This window comes from Antrostomus carolinensis, unplaced genomic scaffold (assembly GCF_000700745.2).
Source record: "Antrostomus carolinensis isolate BGI_N321 unplaced genomic scaffold, ASM70074v2 scaffold49362, whole genome shotgun sequence".
Classification (NCBI taxonomy): domain Eukaryota; kingdom Metazoa; phylum Chordata; class Aves; order Caprimulgiformes; family Caprimulgidae; genus Antrostomus; species Antrostomus carolinensis.
Genome location: NW_010301136.1, coordinates 5,840 through 22,055, shown reverse-complemented (window position 1 = coordinate 22,055; position 16,216 = coordinate 5,840). Strand labels below are relative to the sequence as shown.

The window sequence follows — 16,216 nt, the reverse complement described above, 5'->3', positions numbered from 1 at the left end:
CCCCCCTTCCCGTTTCCCCTCAAGTTACTTCAAGAAATCAGATCTGTCAGGACGGGCGAAAAAAATGCCACTTCCCAACTAACAGGCGGAATCCAGCCCAGATTTTCAGTCCTTTCTTCTTCTTTTTTTCCTTCCTCCCTTTCACTAATTTATCCCGATGTTAGCACATTCTGTCTTCTAACACCCGGGCGCCTGTAGGTTTGTTTCATGGGATCATTACTTACTGATCAGGATGGCTCCCAGGTCCGGGGCTGAAGACGGAGTGTGAAGTTGGGGAAACATTTTTTTTTTGTTTTGTTTTAATTACTGTGATGATTATTACCTCTCGGTGCTTATTCAAGAAAAGCAAACAAACAAAAATCTGTCCTTGATGCTTCAGTTCTGAATGTGAAATATTACCTACCAGCTGGTAAAGTTGTGAGGCTCAGCATTTTTTTTTTCTTTGAGCAAGGAGGAAAAAAAACCTAAACAAACAAAACAAGGACTTCTGATGCGTGTGCCAAAGTAGGGGGAGATATGTTATTGACCGATTTATACTGGCTGAGATGATACTTGCTTTCTACTTCTTGATCACTTGCTCTTTAAGTAAAATGAGGCACAGAGTTGTTGCTGAGACGAGTGGGAACAGCATTTTGATTTGCTGGTTTAATTAAAAAATGATAAAAGGATTAAAGGTAAGCATTATGCATATATATGTATAAATATTTCGACAGTTGACTGTAAAAGGGAGAGATCCCTTTAAAAATCGTTTTAACTAAGCTTTGTCAAACACACACTCATTTGCGGTCACTGAGGCCACCTTGGTGCAGATCACTTAAAGTGTATGTCTTAATCAGTTTCCTGTACAGTCAGTAATACTATATTTAACAGACCTAACAATTGTGTGACCTAGGAGTACATTAGAACTGCTTTTAGAACTGTTATCTTGAGAATATTTTTTTTAAGAGAAAAGACCTTTTTATATTTTTTTTCTTATTTTTCATTTTTAACCTATGGAGTTTAATATTTTCCAGTAAACATTTGTGCTTGTAGGTTGTAGGTTTTTAACAGAAGCTGTATTGTGGCAAGGAAAATTAGGTTTCCCACTTCCCTTAGCACTCTCTCTCCCACCCCCCTCCCCTAAGAGATTAAGTGGAAGGAGGGTAAAAGATAATATAGGGGAGTCACAGAACTTCAAGAGTCTGGTTTAAAGCCACGAAATCCATGGAATGCAGTGAAGAGTGAATCTGTGTCCTTCCTTTACTCCCTTTTGTGCCTAGGTGGTGGTCCAAGGAGTTAGATTACAACATGTGCTCCAGCAGCTAGACACCACTTCTAAGACTGTATTTCCTGAGCTTTGTGGATTTCAATCATGTAGGTTTTTTGGTTTTTTTTACATGACTTTTTAAAAGAGAACATGGATGTTGGTCTACAACTAGATTAAAGATGCTCGCTATAAAAGCGTGACGGCTATTGCCTCCGGTTTAACCAACTTAAGAAAAAAACGTGGCAACCGTGAATGATTTCTCTCTCCCTACCTTGCCCCCTTTTTATTAGTTGTGTCATGTTCTTGTAACACCCAGATGAGAAATATTTGACTTTTCCTCTCCTCATAGGGCAAGGTGGACGTGGACTGCAGGTTGTGAACCTAGACACATCTGGGGGAGGAAGACAAGAAAAGTTGAACTTAAGGAAGCCCAACGGAGATAAACGAATGTCCCCACATCTCCAAAGGAAAGTTCATCGGATTTTTACTCTAGAGATCTCATCTTCAGGATGTCATTGAACACTTCCACTGCAGGAAAAGGTGTGGATCCAAACGCAGTTGACACTTACGACAGTGGTGATGATTGGGAAATTGGTGTTGGGAATTTAATAATTGATTTGGACGCCGATTTGGAGAAGGACAGACAGAAATTTGAGATGAATAATTCTACTAATACCACCAGCAGCAGCAACACCAGCTCCAAGGATTGTGGGGGTCTGGCTTCCAGTGGGGCTAATGCTACCTCAGCCTTAGCTGATGGCCTAAAATTTGCTTCTGTTCAGCCCTCAGCTCCCCAGGGGAATTCCTCTCACAAAGAGACTAGCAAATCAAAAATGAAAAGGAGTAAAACTTCTAAGGATGCTAATAAATCTCTGCCTTCTGCTGCCTTGTATGGGATTCCTGAGATCAGCAGTGCTGGCAAGAGGCAGGAAGTCCAAGGGCGCCCTGGAGAGGCAACTGGCATGAATTCAGCACTGGGTCAAAGCGTGAGCAGTAACCCAAACGGCAATAATAACAACACCAGCAACAACACCACCATTGCCTCTTGTGGGAAAAACAAAGAGGAGAAACCAGGCAAAGCCCTGGGCAGCAGAGGCTCCAAGCGGGATAAGGATGCGGGAAAATCCAGGAAGGACAAGCAGCATGACCTGCAGCAGGGCCACCCCAATGGCAGTGGGACTGGCAGCAGCCAAGCTCCCCCTGGCCACCTCTATGGCTTTGGGGCCAAGGGAGGTGGTGGTGGAAACAGCAGCCCCTTCCACTGCACCTCTTCTGCAGTGGGGGAGGTGAGCAAAAGTACCCCGGATTCAGGGTTAATGGGGAACTCTATTTTGGTAAAGAAAGAAGAGGAGGAGGAGGAGAGCCCCAGGCGAATCAAGAAATTGAAAACAGAAAAGGTAGGACAATGCTCCTCTCCACCTCTTCTGTGTTTCCCTGTGTCTATAATAAATATCCCACAACTGTGTGTTTGGCTCCTGTGTTTTTCTCTCTGCTGTGTATTTGTGACATTTGTTCTTCCTCTTTCTCTTAAAAAAAAAAAAAAAAAAAAAAAGAAACAGTCCTGAGACCTCTTCCCTAGACAGAAGACACCATGTTTTCAGTGTACTGCTCTTGTTATGATTTCCCCTCCCTGTCCTCAGAGCTGGAGAATGTTTCTGTCTTGTCTGTTCCTTTTGATTGCACTCACCCAGAAGGACAAACCCTGAGGTGACCCTGACTGAGCTGTCCCTGTTTTTAGCAGAGAGCAGCTGTGTTGGTACCAGTGGGATGGCACGTGTTTGCAGGCTGGAGGTCTGTCTGTTTGCCTGCGGGGTGTGTGGCTCAGGCTCCAGGAGCAGCAGGTCTTGTATGTGCTGACATTTTTCCATAACACTGGTGGGCAGTTGTGGGCATTCCTCTCCCAAAGTCTAAAGGGACCCTTCTCCTCTGACCCGCGGTCTGGAGTTGAGATTGCACTTGAGGGGGAAAATGGGAGGCATCGGCAGAGACCCGAGCTCCGCGGTTGTGCTTCATGGAGACGCAGGATGGGGGTTTCTCGTACTGGGGGCTCTGGTGGTACAGCAGCCCAAAGTCCCCAGAAGCTGGTGTGGAGGACTGTGAGGAAGGAGCCAGCAGACAGGCCATGCCTCACATCCTCCTAGAAGGAGGAGGCTGGGAGGAGGGGAACACACCTTGTGTTGAGATGCCTGTGTGCAAAACAGCTTTTGGACCAGAGGGGAGCAGTTTGTCTCCTGTCTGGGGGAGCTTTCCTGTCTGAGTCCTGCTGGCTCTTGGATGTGAACTACTCGTTTGTTGAGTGGTTGAAATGTATGAAAGAAATCCGATGGGGGTGTGTGTTTTTCTTCCTTTCTGTTATGTTATGAAGGATGCTTTGTGTAGAAATAGATGGCCATGGCTCTATTCTTTGGGAAGGGTGGAGGGAGAGCTCGGCTTATGTTAACCGCTGGTTCAATGCGGTTCTGGTGTTGTGGAAATTGTTCTGTCTGTAGGACAGAAGGTGTCTTCTGGGGGACATGGGGGGCCAACACTGGCCCGGGATTACAAATCTGATGAATTCTACAGGTTGTTAAACAAAGGTAATCTGGTCTGCCTGAAAAATAAAGCAGACCAACACCCCAGCAAATGAACAATCTTCAGGGTGTTAGGTTGTGACTTTATTGTCAGCTGTTGGTCTTAAATTGCCTGCTTTTACAACTTCCCTGAGTGAATGTTTAGCAATGGGAAAACTTTTGTGTTGGTGTTAACTGTATGGTCTGCAAGTGTCTGGGAGGGCTGAAGATCTCAAGTTATGTCTTTTTATGACCAATTACCAGCTTTTTTCTATTTAGGTCCTGTTGAACCTTTTGTAATATTTAAACCGACTGGAGGATTAGATTTGGGTGTTTGTGATGTCAGGTATTTGTTAAAACAGGAAGATAATTTCAAGGGCTTCTGTTCAAGGCGAGGAACAAATTAAATTTCGTATTGTATGCATATTATTGCTTTTAAGATATCTGTGGATGAATTTGAATGAGCCTTGTGACCTTTTCTAAATGCAGATGAGAAAACCAGATTGCTGTAATTCATGTGTTCATGAATTCATATGTTTGCACGTTGATTTATGAAAGTTCTGTTAGTGGCAGAAGGATGTCCTAAAATCTCGTGGCCTCTTTATTAACTTAGTACAGTAGGCATTTACTTCTGTTGCCAATAGTCTTCAAATTGCAGTTCTCTAATCTGTTTTAACTATCTAGATAAATTGCCCTAATCCGGTCTTCACAATGGCTGTGGTTAAAGAGTCAGAGCCATTTGATTGGATTCAGTGGCTGCCTGGAATGTGGGAGGTACTGCCCTTTTGCAACCTCCTTAGCCTTTTAATCTCTCAGCCAAATGTTCACATTCAACAATTTTGTTTAGCTGGCAATCTGAACATTTCAGTATCTCAAAGGCTGCTGTCATGGCAACAGAGATTAGAGGGTGGTGTGGTTTCTGCCGTTTTTGTGTTCTTTTTACTCTCTAGTCACACAGGAAATTGTATGAAGAATCATGCGAGTCATACATGCGAGTCATTTTACATGCAAAGTAAATCGGATGGCATACAAATTCAGAGCAAACACGTATGGAGCGGTTTGGTTCAGAGCCCGTGGTACACTTTGTGTTGTAGCTGTTGCTCCAGGAAGAGGTTTGAAGCTCGCGTTTCCAGTAACAGCCACTGCTGTTGGCACACACCGACTTGAATATGGGCTTCGCACACTAGAGTCTTGCAGTGTTGGCCATTGTCTGGCACAATGGTGTGCTTGCTTGCTGTCTTAAATAACATCCCTTAGCATTTCTCTTCCAAAAGAATGTTCCCTTATAGACATACATCAACAGTAGTAATAATAATAATAATAATAATAATAATAATAATAATAATAATAGCTTGTGCTGACTGGTTGCAGCCTTAAGCCCAGCCTGTGGTACTCTTAGTGAAATTTAAGTGTTTTACATTTGTTGTTCTGGCTTTTTTCACAAATGTTTAATAATAGAAAGACTTTTTTTCTTAAGGGTTTTGTATTCATTAAGTGTTCTTCCTTTGACTGTTTATACGCTAGAACGCATATGCTATAGTTGCACAAACCACCTTGTGTCTGTAGATAATTACATAATTTTCAAGCCTGCATGTTAAAATCAATTTCCAGTTATCTTAATATTATGAAAGACATGTCTCATGAATTTGGATGTTTCCTCTTATATACAAGTGAGTTCATGCCCGCTTTTTCAAAATCTACAGGTTTTAGTATGTGGTGTGGAATATAATATTGCATTTGTTTACTATTTGTGAAAAGCTTAGATCAGATTCCCAGGAGCTGTAGTGATGGTTTAGCATTCACAGCATGCTTCAGTGTCTATTTTTGGTCTATTTAATCTGTTTCCGTGCTGCAGAAAGTCATGTGAAACATGATAAATTGGATCTTACGGATCCTAATTAAATCAATGACTGTGTTCTGCTGGCTCTTTTATGCAGAAACCGCAAGTATGTTGTAAAAGTTGCCACTCCCCTAATATGTGGATAAAGTCAAAGTATGCTGTAATTCTAAGATGTTTGAGCTATATTCGTGCAGCCTATTTTGTGGTTGAGCCACCAGTGACATGTCTGAATAAGTAGCTTTGACAGGTAGGCTAACCACTCCTAAGACTTTTTGTGTTGAAACCTGTCTCCATTTTCCATTTCTCATCCATACTGTTTTTAGCACAGTTACTGACTGTTTGTCAGCATGAACCCTTTGTTTTGGCTATTTTTTTTTGTATTTTTAACAGCTGTTACATTGAAAAGTGTTCAGAGTATCTAGAAGAATTTGCTTTGTGTGTGTTGCAGGGAGATTTTGGGATTCAGTCAGTCAGAATTTACTCATGAGATATGTGAAAATTGTATTTGGCATGTGAACATAATACAGAAGATACAAAGCTATAATCAGAGGTGTCTAGTAGCAGTTTTTAAATGAATCAGTCTAGTGATGTTCCAGGATTGAATTTTTCTCTTGTATTAGCTTATTGCTTGTCATTAAGACTGTATTTCACATCTGAAAGTTGTCTGCAGCAAATTAACGTGTTGGCTGGTATTGTTTATTTTATCTTCCTTTTTTTTTTTTTTTCCCCCCCCCAGTAGTGGAATTGAAGGTTTTTTATACTTATCAGGAAACTCTGTGTGCATTTTACCTATTGATGTACAACATTTAACTACGTGCTTTGATTAATGATGTTATGGAGATATGCTTTTCATGTACTTTTTTTGCTGGCCTTGGGTGTAGTTTATTCACTGTGAAAAAAAAGGGCACGGAGGTCACTTGCTGTAATTAAAGAACAAAGTCTATTGTTGTTTGACAGCAAACTGTTTTGAAAGCTACATAAAGGATTTAGCTGTTAAAAACATTGATAACTATGGGTGTCTAACAATAAGCACAGCTCAAGGTTCTTCAAGTTCTGTAGTGCTGTCTAGTAGTGTGACAGAGCTTTTTGAGCTGGGTGAAGAGGTGCTGCCCTTTGGCCGAGGAAAGCTTTCCATGTGAACCTGCTGACCTCTGCCAATATGTATGACTAGGTCTGCTATGGAATTCCTGTCCAAAGCAAGAGTTAGTGTAGCACGATGGAGACTGGTCTAGAACACTTATAAAATGAAGTAGGGAAGCAGATAACCTTATTCTGATCTGCTGGAAAGGCATTTCACTTTTTTTTTCTTTTTTTTCTTTTTTTTTCAGTAATTTTACAATTTTAATAACTTCGTAAATACCCAGTAAAAAGGAAAGGATTGATTGTCCAGATGTCATGAGGTTAACCATGTTCTCCATGTTAAAGGGCTTTCCTGCAAGACTGCTTTAATTATAGCTATATAAAGACTTGTTTTTCCAAAGTAGCTTTTTATAGTCCAATAAATGAAATGTATGTTAAAAGTGCTAAGCAAAATCTCCCGTAACCATAGAGGTGTTCAATAACCAGATTCAAGTAACATGGAAAGTACCATCTGTTCCTAGTTTTCAGCATAAAACCAGGAATTGAATGGCTAAGATTTGCTCATACTTTTTCGACTCTCTTTTTTATTATTATTGTAATTATTTTAAAAAGCTCACCTGGCACTTTATAGAAGCTTTCTGAAATGCAATAATACAGGAGAGACTGTGAAAACATGTGTTTGTACATACAGTTAACCAGTCCCACCTTCATTTAAAGATATTTCCAGAAGCTCAGTCATTGAAGAATTTCTAATAGTGAATCACCTCCTGCAGGCAAACACAATAAGGGTCAGTTCTTCAAAGGTCTTACTATTTAGGTAGAACCTGAATTATTCTGTCATTTTTTCCCTAGGATGTAAAAGGGGGAAAAAAAAAAAAAAAAGGCCTATGAAGGGATAACTTTAGCAAGCTCTTATCAGTCAGCTAATTGCATGTGATAAAACTATTGACTAAAATTTTCCATGAATATACTTTTCTGCTCTTCAGAGAAGTATTCTAGAATTGTTGATAGGAGGAAAATTACTCTTGTAAAGAAACTTAAGTTCTGAACTGTTAGGCAATGAAATCCTTGGCTGCAGCCTATGAGCCCTGGATAAAACGCTATCCGGCCTTTGTTTGAGGTCTTTTACTGAAGCTAATGACTGGTCTTGTGCCGCCCTGAGATAAATGACATTATCTCTGAGTGGTCTGACAGGAAACAGACATGTTAATGATGAAGCTGCGGGGAGGATCTGCTGCAGCTCTGACAAAAGAGTAAAGCTTGGACCCCTGGTTGTGATCATTAACACGTAATGCATTCCAGCCTCTCCTGCCAGGGCCTTGATAATTGGAAAGCTATTTTATCGACAACAACGTAAATCATAAATCTGAAATGTGCAGTTTTTCTTGCATGCTAAAACTCGTGCTGCCTTCCCCCGCCCCCCCCCGCCCCCAATAGGAAATTAACACTCTAGTTTTTAAAAGGTATCTGTAGGCTCCGTAGTACTGACGTTTGTGACAGATTGTGTGGCCTGCTTTCTGTTAATTGGACACATCCTTTGCATGTTGAATGCAGGTTCCCCTTTATTTGCTCTGTGTTATCCACGGGATTTGCATTTGTAAAAGTACTCTAAATGCTCTTAATTCAGTGAGAGCCGGCTTTGTAAAGCAGGTGTATTCAAAAAAACCCCAACAATCCACAACTATGAAAATTATGTTCCCCCAGATAAAAGACTGTTGAGAGTAGGTGGCAGGGTGGAACGTCATGGAACCCATCATCAGTTGAAAATTTGACATTGTACAGAATTACACAGATCTCCTTCTGTTTCTCCCTTGTGCCACTTTGGTGCACATGCCAGAAAACCTACCGTCAGTCGGTACCTGCTGGCCTGATGGATGGTGGTCCCAGGACCTCGTCTGTACAGCTAAATTGGATATATCAATAACTGGATCTCAGAATTTATGTGTGTCCTTCTCACTACCCAGGCCGCCTTGAGACTGTTCCAGTTGAGAACTAGACTGCATGTGTCCACTTGTTAAAATACATTGGACAGGTAGGAGAGCAGGTGTCTGACATATCCCCAAAAAAGTGTCTGGTATGGGGTTAATAATGAGCATGAGATTATGTCCGGGCAGCCTTTTCTCCCCTCTGAAGCCCCTCAGATTACACGTGTCTAGGAACCACACACAGGATTAAAGGTCAGCAAACATAATCTGTGAAACAGTAGATGAGAAGACTTGCCTGAAGAGAGAGTACAAAGAAATGGAGTTGGAGGACATAAACCAGATATGCTTAGGATTACAATTTCCTTCAAAATACCCAGTGTGTCAGCAGTATCTTGACAGCCTATGCATGCTTGTTTATCCCTGGAGCTACGGTCTTGGTTGTAATGCTCTTTTTGAAGCATTCTTTTTACTTACTTAGAGTAAAAGAGTAGAAAAAAAATCAATCTGTGTTTCTGCACTTTTTACACAGATTTATTGGTACATGTGGTATCTGAGCACATTTTACAAGTATCATCAGGAATAACGGTGACAGAAATACCAACACTTCTACAATCAGAAACACCACCTTTACTTCTGTTTTGGATAAAGACATGTATTTTGTATTTCCATCACCTGCCCTTGAAAAAAAAGATAGATTACTTCCACAGCTACTTAGGCAGTTTTGTGTCATTGCCACACGTTTGGTATTTCTCAGATATAGTACTCACTTGTTGAATGGCTTGTCAGCTACGTGTTCCAGATTTGTTCCATGGTATATAATTGGGATTGCTGAATATAACCAAGTTTTAGAGAATGTGCCTTGCTCTGAGCTAAAATAGTTCATACAGATGATCCAACAACCAGGTTATTCTTTATGTAATATGCTTAGCCCTGTACGCGCCTGATATTGTACTTCTATAATGTTCTAAGATACCTGGTGATATGTCACTGTGTTTACTGAAAGGCTGGAGTGGTTATCTGACTTCTTAATTGTGCCTTGTTTCTTACAACAGAAATACATCCTCCTGTGAGTCCTCAGGTAGGGTCATACCCATGAATCTGTGGATGCAGTGACTTCAGTTGAAGGGCTGTCTATAGTTTTGCTAAAAACTACTGCTTGTTTTAGTGTGTTTACATGTCAAGGTGGTGACACGTGGGAACAGATTGCCCAGAGAATTTGCAGTTGCCCCCCCCCCGCCCCGGGAGTGTTCAAGGCCAGGTTGGATGAGGCTTTGAGCAACCTGATCTACTGGAAGGTGTCCCTGCTCATGGCAGGGGGGTTGGAACTGGATGATCTTTAAGGTCTCTTCCAACATAAACCATTCTTTGATTCTGTGATTTTTATTTCTTAATAATAAACACAGAAAATACATTGATTAAAAAGAAAATTGTCTGTATATAACATTCCCTTTTGAGTAAAAGACAGCAAAAGTGTTCTATGAAAATTTCTGATGATGACATGATTACAAAAAGTAAATAGCTTTTTAAAATTTAGAAAAGTCAGTTTATATTTCTCCTTCTCCCCTCCCCCATAATTTGATGAACTTTTTTTCTTTTCTCCTTTTTGCACCAGAGTATTTCTGCCTAGTGGAACTCTCTTGTGATGCAGTGTTTCGCCAAAGTGCATAATAACACAAGCTATCATTTTTTTAATTTGCTTAAAAATATATTTGAAATTAGATAATTTGAATAAAGATAATTACCAGTTTTCATAGCGGGACTTGAGGGGTTTTCTTAAAATGATATTTTAAATGACAAGATTTAAAAAAAATAATTATTATTACAATCTTAAATTAAAACCACAATTTACTGCAGGCTATGAGTAACCATTTGAGCAAATATAAAAAATCAGACTATGACTTTCGATTGTGCTGTAGCCAGGGTTTCAGCAAGCGCTCTCTATTGCATTTTCTGTTTTAATTCTGGCTAACTGGTCTTGGCAATTGGAACAAAACCTTTACGTTTGAATGAAAGGTTGTAAATCTATTCAGAGTAACTTGACTGACAAGCAACTTCTTTGTAATTTTTTTCCCCTTTTTTGAAAAAGCTGAGAGAAAATTCAAGGGGGTGGGAATTGGTAGTTTCTTCCAATGCCCCTGTTTGCATGTACAAGTACACATACACAATATATATTCTTATATATAAGACTGCTTGATTAAACAACGTAAGTGAGCACACAGAGTTAAGTTGCATGCAATGAAATAGGATCGATGACTGTATATGTAGGTTTTCCAGCTCTAGGGTAGCTATGGTGTTGATTAAATTTTCTGAAATCTTAAGCCAACACTATGAGTAATAAAGTTGTATTTTAGTGGCCGAAGTTTATAATAAGTTTGCTTTTCCTGTAAGTTGGCAAATACTACTAAACCTCAAAACAAAGGGATCAGATTTTCTAGCATCTACCTGTAATGTCCACTGAGGCTATTCAGATCAAAGCCATTATGAGCTAAGTGTGGAGCTCTTTATTTTAGTAATTTTGAAGTGAAGATGTGCTATGTTGAATTATATGTCCTTTATGATAAATCTTCCTTAATCATTTTAAAGTACTAATCTTCCGGAAAAAATAAACACCGAACATTTGGTTCCTTTATCTTCTCTCATCTTCCTCTCCCAGTTTTTGAGTCTTCCTAGCCTAAATGTTATTCCTGGGCACAAACCCAGCTTGGCTGAGGTATTTCTGCCTCCTGAGAATCTCCCCCAAATAATAAGCTAAGAAAGATGTCCTCATGGGGATGTTTGAAGCATATGGCAATACTGGCATGTGAATGCAGTTTTTGCAGTCAAAAGAGCAAACTAAAATCTATTGATTGTGGTTACTTGGTGTTTTCAAAACACTGGTATTCTAGCTGTTGAATTGTCTTATCATGTTAACCAGGAAGTAGATGGCATTATGCCACAGAAGTGTATTTTTACTTAAAGGAACTTTAGAGGTTTTGATGTGTTTTCTTTTCCTCTTATTTCCCTGATGGCTTCTTTTTATTGAAGAGTAACATGAGGAGACCTGGTAGCAATTTTATTGCTTTCCCATAACAGTTTGAAAAAATAGCTTCATCTTTGGTTGCCAGTCAAGTTTCTACGAGTCAGCTTGATTCTGTTTTTTATCATGTGGCAGTGAAATATAAAAAGTATATGTTTGTAGTTTGCCCTCAGAAACTGTCTCTTTTTTTCATGCTTCAGTTAGCAACAGAAGACTAAGCTCCAATTGGTCACACTTTTGTAAACTCCTAGAGCTCGCTTTCTTCATTCTGATAAAAGAAAGTGCCAAGTTTAGGCTCAGTTTCCCAGGAAATTTGGAGGCACATCTGGCCTCTTTAACTGTGTGCGCTAGACAGTTTGATTTTGCACACATTCAATGGCATTAGTCATTGAATTTATTCAGGAGTTTAGTTAAGTCTGCGCACACCCCCAAACATAAATTCACACTAGTCAAATACCACCTTTATTGATGAGTTTGAGCGATACTGTGCTGAGCTATAGCAGAAATGTCTGTTACAGGAGTGGTACCATAGGAGTCTGTTACATAAGCATATATGTTAAAGTTTTCACTACTTCCCCCAACCCGTTAAGAAGAGTGAAAAGCAACTTGTAATCCTCTTTCTCCTAGTGTATAGGGCCAGACCAAATTATTTTTGGATTTCCTGCCACCTCCTTGGCTGATTTCTGTGCATGGCTTATGTTAAAAGCAACAATAATGTTTTGAATTGGACGGGTTTGGTCTTTGGGTTTTCATTCTTTGTGGAGAACTGTTTATTTGTGTGTGGTTCGCCACACTACATGGATAATACTATCAAATCTGCTTTATTATAGGCTTGTAGCAGTGGAGTAATGGCAGTAGTTGCATTCATGTTCTTGCCAAATCTTCCTTTTTGAAGGAGGGAAATGAAACTAGATCTGTATCTCTGTGACAAAAGGTAATAGTTAGAAGCAAATATGGTTAGAAATGAACCTCATTACTCAGCTGAACTTTGTTTGCTGCTAGGAGTTTTAAGTCTGATTTAGTAAATGCCCAGGGAGATGTTAACTTAGCTTGCACTGACGATAAGGATGTAGTATTCCAGGAGTATTTCTGGATATATTGAACATATTTTACATAAAGTTTTATTGATTATTTTTTGTCCTGAGTTTACGGTTAGGCAGTGTATGTTGAATTGCACTGGAGTTCAGGAATTTGAAGGAAAAATACTTCTGCAGTTTGAGAATAATTAAGGTAGTTTTTCCACACACTGTTATTAAAGAACTAAATTTGCATTCATACTCACTTCAGCCAATAGTAAGGTGCAGTGTCATGTAATAGTGTTACTAGTTGCTGTATAAGGACAGGGTTGTATGTGTATATGTATATGTATATATGTGTGTATATACACACACACAGAGGAGAGAACTGCTACTGTTTTATAAATACAGCAACTGAGTTTTGGCTAATAGTCTATATTTACATTTCATGTCCAGATCCTTTAACAATCTTTCCTGTGATGCTGCACCAGATGCCAAACGCTGAAGGAGAAAGCTAGCAGCTGTTTCCATTATGGCATTGGTATATTAGCCTCTATGCTATTTTCATTTTTATATTCCACTCCAACCTTTCCTAATCACCCTCGAAAAAGGATTTTTTTCTCCTGCCTCCGATTTATCTGTCTGCAGGGTTCTGTGTTATTCTCAGCTTTAAAAATACAAAATCTGTGTGATTTTTTTTTTTTCTTTTAAGAGCTTAATGCTTTGACTCTTGCTCACAGTGAGCAAGGGCTTACAGCCCTTTCTCAGCTCAAGTAAGTAGTTCATTGCATTATGTCTGTGTAAGCCCTACTTGAGATGAGGCCAGGTTACAAAACAGGACCCAGTATGACCAATTTGATTATTCTTGTAACAGCTTGAGCCACTGTGTGATTTATATTTTTTGCACACAGTGTTTTTTTCATTCTTACTCTTTCCTTCACCATCTCTCTGAAAATAATAGTTTCATGGCTGTATGCTGTTATTGCTGAGATATGACTGAAAACTGCATGCAGTACAGTGAAGCACATTCATTTTCATCTAGTACCCGTTTATTGCCTTGAGCACTGTAAATCTGTCAGCTCTTCACGATGCTTTCACCTCTTTCTTCATTTGCTCCAGCTTCTAGTTTGACAATGTTCCCCTGAGGCAGAATTCTAATCTGCTTCCAATTAGTTGCAAAATGTGACTCAAATTTCCACATTATGGCTGCTGTTTTACTTGCACGCACAAATCTAGAAACAAATTAATGCTCTTGAATATTTATTTTTCAGCCTTCAGATTTACTCTAAAAGGAAAAGTTGCCAACTATTTTCAGACTGCTTCCAAGATTGACATTTTTCCTCAAACTGTAATATTTACTATAGGTATAAAATGCCTCTTACTGCTTAATTTTTACAAAATGTTTTCAGTCGATAATTATTGAAGATACATCGCATATGAATAAATTTGAAAAATGAACAGTACTTATAATTAAGGTTAAAATTTGTTTGTGATTGCTGTGCTAATTCAGGATACGAGGCATTCTTCTCCCCTTAATGCAACTTTTTTTTTTTTTTTTTTTTTTTTTTTAAAACCAAAACAACCTTGAAGTAGTTTTTCAGCATGAATGTACTTACCTGCCACCTGTCTGGCTGCCACCTATTATCTGCAAATCCAGAAGTTGTCATTTGGCTGGGAGGAGGGAGACAGACTCATTTGGTCTCTCATTGTGTCTGTCCCTTTGTGTGTGTGTGTACTCGTGTGTGCATGCATATACGTGAATACATGGCTGTACCATTAAAATATCTTATATGAATTGAGTTTTCAAGATTCTCCTGTAGTGTTCATATTCCTATGAGCAGTTGCAATGGGAATGTGGCCTTTACTGTTGTATTAATTGGGGAAGAAGTGAAATTTTGAGTGTAAAGTGTGGAAATCTAGACTAAAACACAGTGGAAAGGGCTGGACTCAAAACCCAAGTGGGACTCTGAACTTCAATCCTTGTTTAGGCAAAACTGTCATCAGAGGCTCCATGACAATTCTACTTTATTGCCCGTCCACTTCAATGCCTTATGTCTGTAGTTGCCTATATGGAGAAACACGATCCATTTAATTAAAATATACCTGTAGCGAAATGTATAAGTGCAAATCTTCGGTAGAGTTTAGCACTCTGCAGCTTGGCAGATTGATGTCAGCAGCCATAATAGACGTTCTGCAGCTTGCAGAATTTCACTGAAAGTATATTGTGGAGGTTGATGCTACTCAGTACCTGTCATTTCTAAATGAGATTTACACCTGTAAATTTAGCTTTTCATTTACAATAATTAATTTATTTATAGACACATTGTAAAAAACCATTTTATTATCTTTACCATCCCACATTGAGGTGGTAGCCCGCTAGCCCCATGTTGTACATATGAGTCTCTGAATGAAGGTGAGCACAGGATGTTCATAGTCCCTGAGAACTTATTTTCCACTGAGAACAAAAATGGAAAAATAGAGATAAAGGAAAATTACCTTGATGTTACTTTGTTTCTCTTGGGTCTTGAGTGACTCTTTAACTGCAGAGTTGAGAAACCTAATATGTTATTTATTTCTCTGAAGGTTTCACTTACTGTAGTAGACTCCCATGATTCATAACATCATTTTATAAGGAAACAGTATCTGCAAATATTGTGAAATGCTGCAGCAGCATGACTTTTTTTTTCCCTCACACAACATCAGTCTTTGAGGTTTAGCTCTGTAGCTGTGATGAATTGCAGTTTCTGTGATTGTCAGTTGTTGAGAAAGAATTACACAGACAATTAAAATGTGAGTGAAATGCATGTGTTTGTAGCTTACGACTGACATAGATATCCACAGTGTTTAACCAGGCCAACACATAAAAACACCCCCACACATCCGCACATATGTGTACACATACACACACAACCACACTTTATTAATTTTTCAGGCAAAGCCACAGTGGTTGAGAGAAGCATTAAATGCTTTTGTTGATATCTTTTAATTTTATAAACTCTAAATGAGCTTATTGCCTTTTAACCATCACTAAATAATAGAACCTATGAGCCTCCACACTGGACAGCAGCCAAGTAACCAAAGGGGGGAAGAGGAAAAAAACCCAACAACCTGAATGGTTTAATTGTAGAGCAAGTTATTTGTTTACAGATTAAGACCTATTTGGTAGCCAAAATCCTATGGACAAGTAGATGAAAGAACAAGGCACTAAGGTACAGGAAATGAGCTTTATATTTTGTGACTAAGTCCTGCTATTTTTTCCTCCTCCTAAAGCAGAGGCTGCTGAGCAAAGTCTGTGTATTAAGTAGGAACAAAAGGGTGGGAGAAGGGAAGTGTTGGTGCACTTTAGACTCTGACAGGAACCTGACAACTGGAGCAGCTTCCAGCTAAGGGGCACCAGTCGGTGGCAAGAAGAGCTGCCCTATTTTGTTTTCCATCTGAATGGGGTGGGGGAGAAATGCCTCTGTTAATGTGAGCAAACATCATACATTTTCTTTAACCTCTCTCCCTGAAACGCAGTTTGGCTTGCTCACAAGACTCCCCCCCC

The 16,216-nt window shown here is 39.4% G+C and overlaps 1 pseudogene; it reads left to right on the top strand.

The window, feature by feature from the left end:
• The first annotated feature begins 1,755 nt into the window (after positions 1–1,755).
• Positions 1,756–2,643, top strand: LOC104521366 (zinc finger protein 608 pseudogene; annotated as a pseudogene).
• Positions 2,644–16,216: the final 13,573 nt, after the last annotated feature.